Source organism: Gallinula chloropus, assembly GCF_964237585.1.
Source record: "Gallinula chloropus genome assembly, chromosome: 1".
NCBI classification, from domain to species: domain Eukaryota; kingdom Metazoa; phylum Chordata; class Aves; order Gruiformes; family Rallidae; genus Gallinula; species Gallinula chloropus.
In genome coordinates, this window is record NC_140085.1 from 199751935 (window position 1) to 199759220 (window position 7286).

Here is a 7286-nt window from a genome sequence, read left to right on the forward strand (position 1 = left end):
CGGCATGGCTGCAGGCTGAGACACATATTTTATGCTGGCACTGCTAAAGCCTAATAAAAGGCTCTGGGATCTTGAATCTTGCTGGTATCATGACAGCCAGGTACCTAAAGGTATGTTTGACAGCACATTTTTACAGCTAAAAGCTGCATCCTGCAGCTTCACCTGATCATTCCTTATTTGTGTTATTCTCCTAGTTGGGCGTCAAACACAAGCACAAGATCTTTCATGATCCAACAATACTATATAAAGCGTAAGATGCTATTGGCATCTAACTACCAGTAAGCAGCCATGCTAAGAACACACATTTTAGAGGCAAAGCACCTCAGTGAGTTTTAATAACAGATTTATGGCACACCACCTCTCCAGACCTGATACTAAACACTGTACACCACGGTCCGAGAACTGTGTTCCAAATATTCACACAAAGTCAAGGTGCCAAACAAACCAAACTGATGTTCTTTGAAAAAGCAACGAGACCAATTTACAAACAGAAAGCTGTCTGAGGAGACAGACAATGCACCCTGCAGTTTGGTACATCCAAACCATAATTATCCATACCTCCAGCATGATACAGAGCTCAAAATCAACATGGCCTGAACACAAGGCTTTCATATTTAGAAATTAATAGGGCTCAAGGAGCCTTATTAAAGACCCTTATCAAAGAGCCTATCTGAAGGCAGATAGCACTTCAAGCCCTGAAGCCCCCTCAGCCACCTGCACTGATTTAAATTTTTTACAAGTTTACCATCACACAGCCACAGCTCTAACTGTAGTGTATCTTTACTCTTATTTTCTTTAGAGCTGCCTATGGCCAAAAAAACCCCAACAATACAAGCACTTCTGTAGCTGTGTTTAGTTAACAAAAGTACCACGGCAATACACAGTCCCAATCAAAATGGATTAGGTTTGTTACTGCCAGAGTCTAAGAGGTGCCCATAAGTAAGTATAAGGCCATATCACTCTGCACTCCCCCCACCCCACCAGCTCATTTCAGCCTGGAGAAGTCATTTGTGCCTGCAGCAGGGCAGGCCACGTTTCTACCCTTCATGTGACAAAGACACAAACACATTGGTTTAGGCAGAAGCAGCTTTTGCACTGATGCTGCTCTTTAGTTCCCACTCTTTTTGTGAAATACAGAGACAATTTCTGAGCAAAGCCTTTGGGGAAAGAGCTTTACTCAAAATCACTAGTCCTCTGTCTAGCACAATAAGAGCAGAGAATGCAAATTAGTTTCAATAAAAGCAGCTGGCAATCAATAAGAAAGGACTGGTCTCCAAGAGTAAAACTGGTTCCTCTAAGGACAAGAGTTAAAAGGGCAAAACTATAAGATGATGAATACAGGAAGAACAAATGTAAACAACATGGGGGGGTGTATGTGTGCACAGAAAGAGAAAAATCTAATGATACCAGTAAAAAAACCCCAGATGAACTGACAAAGAACAAGTGGGGGTAAAAGGGAAATTAATATACAGATAACTATAGTGCAAAGAAAAAGATCATTAGAAAAAGTGTAACGGAAAACATGTGTGATCCCCACAAGATTCAAAAGAAGTCATGGAAGGGAGTGGAGAAGAGGCTCACAGGCACTGAGGCTGGAGGCACTAGTCACGAGTTCACATTCCAGCCTGGTTCCCAGGCCTTGGGAAGTCCGATAATGAGTTTCATAATTCCTGCTACTGCACATCTGGCCATTTCACAGAAACTCTGAAGGTCTCCTCCAACCTTCTGCCATAATGCAGAACACCAACACCCACCAGCGTGAGCCAGAGCCCACCCCCTCTGCATGCAGTCAGATGTCCTGGGGTGATGGGATGTAGGAAAAGATACCCACAAGCACCTGCAAAGGACTGAGAAAAGCCCAGCATTATGGTTACCACCTGTTTAAAGAGGAAAAAAAGGAATCCCTCAAGACTGACACTTTCACCGAGTCTCCCTATTATCATGTCTAATTTTTATAAGTCAATTAGAGAGATAATGCATTGCAGTCAGAGAAGCAGCTTTTCCTTGCAGCTGTTCCAAATATGGCTAGATACAAAGGCAAAAAAATACAAGTACTTTGTCACTGTTAGGAACTGCTCAAGAGAAACCTAAAAATCCAAGTGCCTCACATACTGCAAGTCAGTGTCACAAATCACCCTCCCTCCACCTTGCATCTACAAACACAGCTCTGGTTGTATCAACACACTCTACCAAACACTTGGTTAACATGAAACTGAGGTCCCTCTCTCGCACATGCCTTTAATATTGCATATTAGCAAACAAGCACTTTGCTCAGCTTTTCAGCTGCAAATAATCTGGTGGCAAACTCTACCTGATGTAACTCCTTTGATCTCAAGAATGCAGCCCCCATCTTTAATAAAGTAGCAGCTTAAATTGCATAAATTAATTGTACAGGGTGGTAAGTGGTGCTTTCTACGCTCACATGATACTGCAGGGGAAAGTCCTATCACTGCACACTATTTATTTAGATTAAATATTGACCAGCATACTGATGGACTAGACAGAGAAGTCTCTGCCAAATTGCTAATATACTTAAAAATATGCTTATACTTTCAGATCTTTAATTCAGAATAATTCGATTGGGGCATGTCCTATGCTTTGAGAAATTCTATGAGACTACTAATGACACAAGTGGTCAGAAAGTTCTCCTCACACTGACATCTAAAAGCACAGAGCTCGCATTTAAAGAAAGAAGCAAACAACTTCTTTACAACTGAAAAGGGCGTAGAAGAAATTAAAAGAAAAAAAAAAAAAAAGAAAACCTTCACCAAAACCCTGAAAGGAAACTAGTGGTAGGGCAAAAGACAACAAAGAGAATATTATCACACATTCTCATCCCCTCAAGATACACGTGTGCCTGAAGGGCTCACAAATATCTAATCACTGGCTGTTTGCCGCAGTCAACATACAAAGCCTGCTTTCTCTGTTGCCTACAGCAATTATTTTAGGGCTTGTCTTATCAAGTAAAAATGTCATAATAAAACCCCCCAAAAATAGGTGGAGGAGACCCGCACGTTACTGAGTTTTAATTCGACAACCTTATGGCCTGCCACTCCTGCTAAGACAATTACAGCATTTTAACAGTCCATTTCCCTGAGGTAACAAGCAGTTAAAACCTTTATATACTGAAAGAAATGCCCTTCCACATTAGCATGGCCTATTAGCCACAAACAGGATTAACAGCTAAGCAAATCCTCACAGAGCCCACATCTGTCAACATAACTTTCCCATAATGGGCAGAAAGGAAGGTAACTTCTCAGCTTCACAGAGTGCTTACTGGAAAGCTGATAGTGCAATAATTAAAAAACCAAAACAAACAAAAAAAAACCCCACCCCAAAATAACCCTCCAGCCAAAAAAGGAGCAACACAGAACAGCACAATCATAAAGACCCCTCAGGATCTCTCACCTTGTGAAAAAAACACCACCTGTTACAGAACTCAGGGTCTTACAGAGTCCTGCTGTTGCTCTGGTGGCCCCACGCAGAAATCAACCTCAGGGGACCTCCAGAGAAGACAACAGACAAGATGTCTTTGCAGAACATTTCTCCAAGCATTATACGATTTCTGTAATCAAAAAACAGAGACATCCAGATTGGCATGCCACAGAAACTGCTGCTGGACATCAGGGACATTGATCCACCTGTAGATGCTTCCTGCAGCACACAATAGAGAAACTAGTAGTCTCTCTTTATTCTGAAGCACCTGGACCAAAGTAGTTGAATCAAGAGATGCCAGATCCATTCTTGAAGGGCTCAGATGGTTTTGGGAGTAGCTAAGGCACAGCTGTAACCGTGAAAGCAAAACCTAGCCCAACTCAGCAGAGAAAATTAGTGTTGAGTTCTCTCCAACCCTGATACCACTGTAAAAGATCAATGTGTTTCTCACTGAGGGCAGTCCCTGTGACAGCAGTTACTACCTGCTGAACAGGGCAGGCCTCCCCTGACTCTTCAGGCAGAAATTCTTTCAGCTCCTTTACCCTGCTGCTTCTTGGTAGCACGCACACCATTGGGAAAAGCCTTGTTGGGCTTTAAAGTAAAAAGCAGGGGAGAAAGAGGATGAAGGAAGAAAAATTGTAACAAAAACGAACAAGAAAACCTCATTATATTATACATTAAGTGCCAGGACCAGAAGATTTAGTGTATAGTTTACCTACCATCCCATAAGCTAGCTCACATCACCTAATCAGGCTTTATATCCTATATATATGCAAAAGCATTTCACTGTCTATTTAATGCATGGAAAAACAGAGTAAGATTAAAAATTGAGATTATTTTGCTAGTATATGGATATAGCAGCAAGCAGTGAGGAAACAGTCCACTCTTACTGTTACTGGACACACTACCCTACAAGCAGCAATGAACCAGCAAAGGAGGGCTGTCTCCTCACACAGGGCTATTTCTGTGCAATCTGCTGCCCTGGGGTAGCTTCAGGCTTCAGGTGGTGTTTCACAGACAGGAGGTGTGGGCGTGTGGCCACTGCTCAGTATCTTACATTGCACACAAAGCAGTGCCATAGGTCTGTGAACACCAATCACATCCCAGAAAGGTGTTAAGCATGGTAAGGACTGAAGATGTCTGGCTCTGTAAAAGGCTTGCTTTACCTGTCTATGTCTGCCAGTGCTGGCCATGCTCTTCTCTGTCACCCTGCATTTGTGGTCAACAGCTCCACCAAAACCCTCTAGAGACGTAATGACCTGTGCAAGTCCGCGTTAGAAAAAGCACTACAGGAACAGGTACTTCCCTAGAGTTTCCTACATGATAAGGGGTATTTGCCAACAGCACCCAAGATTCCTGTTGGTAGGCATCCCTTCTCAGTTTCCCACAAAGCATGAGGGAAAGCAGCAGCTAAAACTGCTGTGACAAGGAGCGGTTTGTTTGTAAGTGAAATTTTACCTACAAGGTTGGAGAACAGTCTAAAATCAGCTTTCTTCTTAACTTCAGTCTAGGAGGTCTGCATGTTATAAATAGGCCACTGAAAGGCAGTTAAGAGAGAGAGGGAGAGCAAAAAGTTATTAAAAATGTACTAATGAGAAACTCATTTCCCTGTTTTTTAACAGGGCATCAGGGAATTCCTACAAGACTTCTGGTTCATTTAAAGGAGGAAATATTTAACAAAGCTAAAAATAACTGACAATCACATTTTCAAAATTGAGAAAAACACGGAACCCCAGGAGGTCCTCGCCCAGGGTGGTACCACACAGGCCGATCGAAAAAAAACCTCATACATGTTTCAGGCAGGATCGGGACCCCGGATTGGAAATCTCCGTGACAAGAGAACATTTCTCCGCTGCCGTAAGAGGTTTGAACGATAACCCGTTCATAAACGTAACAGAAAATATTTGTATTTTCCTCTTCTTTTTGTTTAGCCGAAGAGCCGAACTGGCATCAGCACATCGCACAAATGAAGATCTGACGTTTAAAAAGGAAGAGAAAGAGACAAACCCCACATTCCTGCCTCCAGAATGCATTATCTTGATTTCTGTTTGTCCCCGGGTCACCTTTTAATGCTTCCCTTGGATGTTTTATTTCCGTAGGCTGTTCAAACCCAAAGTCTCAGCCGTTTCTCAGCACACAACCGGGCTCGCGAATGGGGAACCGAAATTACGAACGCGCACACACACACAAAACCCGCACACAAAACGTGAAAGTCTTCTGCGACTCTTTTTAAGTTACTCTCCTCATTAATCTCCCAGCAGGGCTTCTCGGGGACTCAACCCCAACGCGTGGCCTGGCGGCGCGCCTCCCGCCCCGCTAAGCCGGCGGCACACCTGAGCTCCCCCCACCCGGAGCGGCGGGGCCGGCGCTGCCCGGGCCGCCCCCGGGCCTCCCCCGCGGCGGGGACTCTACCTGAAGCGGTTTGGTTTCAGGGCTCGGAGCCAGCCGCCAGCCGGGCCGGCCCGCGGAGAGACGCCGGGAGGGCGCCCGAGCCGCCCGCGGCCCCCCCCCGTCGCCACACGCTGAGGCGGCGGCTCCCGCTGGCTCGCCCGCCCGCCGCAGCCGAACCCCGCTCGCCTCCCGGCTCTCGGCCGCGGCACCCAGCCCGCGCACCGGCTTTTCAAACTTTCCCGTTTTAACAGCGGCGCCCCGGCCGCCGGACCCCGGGCCGCTCCCGCTGCCCCGGGAAGGAGAGAGCTCGGAGCCAAAGTCTGCAGGAAGTTGGCCCGCTCGGGAGCCGAGCCCGCTGCCCCCTCGGGGATATCGCGGGCTCGACCCGCGGCCCCTCGGCGCTCCCCGCCGCCCCCTTCCCAACGCCTGAGGCGCGCCGCTGCCGCCCGCGCCCACCGCCCCGCCGGCCTCCCCCCGGGACAGCGGGCGGCAGCGGGCCGCCGCGTGCCCTTACTTGGAGTTGCACTCACCCGAGGGACAGGGAGGGACGGGCAGCGGCGGGAGAGTGGCAGAGCCCGAGCTGGCCGCCGGCAACTTCCCCGCTCCGCCACACGTGGGGCTGAGGCGCGGGCTGGCTTACCCTACCGCTCGGCGCAGCGGACGTGGCACCTCCTTCCCCGGCCGCGCCGCGCGGAGCCAAACCGCGCCGGAGGCTCCTCCCGGCCCCGCTCTGGCGGAATGCGGGGCGCCCTCTGCCGCACGCCGAGGGACCCGCTGCCCCCGAGCCTCGCCCCGGTACCCCCCCCAGCCGCGGCTGCGCTACCGCTGCTGCGAGGTGGCGGTCCGCCCCGCTCCTGTGGAGGCCCGGGGCTGTGAGGGGAGCTCAGCCTCAAGGGCGGGAAGCTGAGGGACGAGGCGCGAGGAGCCGCCGGCGCCCATCAGCGCCCGCCGCGGCGGACGGGAGCCGGCGGCCCGCAGCGGGGGGTCAGGGGGAGAGCGGTGCCCGCCTGAAGGGGAACCCCCCCGATGGCTGCGAAGTTGGGAGTTACACCCGACTCCCTCCCGGCTCGGAGCTCTCAGGTGCCGTCCCGCTGGCTGTGCGGGGCCGGTGCGCGGGAGGCGAGCGTGGAAGTCATTTGCAGTCCAAGCGCAGCTCTCCGACGGTGCTGCGCGGAAAGGCGTTACCCCAAGTCACAGACTTATTGGCGAACTGGAAATGCGAATGCCCGAATAGGTGAAATCACAACAGCCAGTTGCTTTCTTGCATATCAACGGGATGGAAGCGCTGGCCTGAGTTGATCGAACTGCAGTAACGGGCCTGGGATGGAGCGCAGTCCCCACATGCACCAGAGCCGGGACTGACTGCACCGCAGCGGGACTTGAACCAGCCGAGGAACCCTGCGGCACCCATCCCGCACCGCTGTTATCCCTGTGCCAGCAGGACCCTGAACACCTGTAGC

At 49.5% G+C, this 7286-nt stretch overlaps 1 protein-coding gene across 2 annotated transcripts in view; it reads right to left on the reverse strand.

The window, feature by feature from the left end:
• The window catches only part of SMCO4 (single-pass membrane protein with coiled-coil domains 4), a 32034-nt gene extending 25634 nt beyond the window's left edge, over positions 1-6400 (reverse strand). Inside the window, exon 1 of one of the 2 annotated variants that reach the window (XM_084265885.1) lies at positions 6341-6400. The gene's annotated coding sequence lies outside the window, so the exon portion shown is untranslated. Of the gene's footprint in view, positions 1-3408; positions 3547-6340 lie in introns of those variants that run through there. The other variant, XM_084265886.1, reaches the window with a different exon arrangement.
• Positions 6401-7286: the final 886 nt, after the last annotated feature.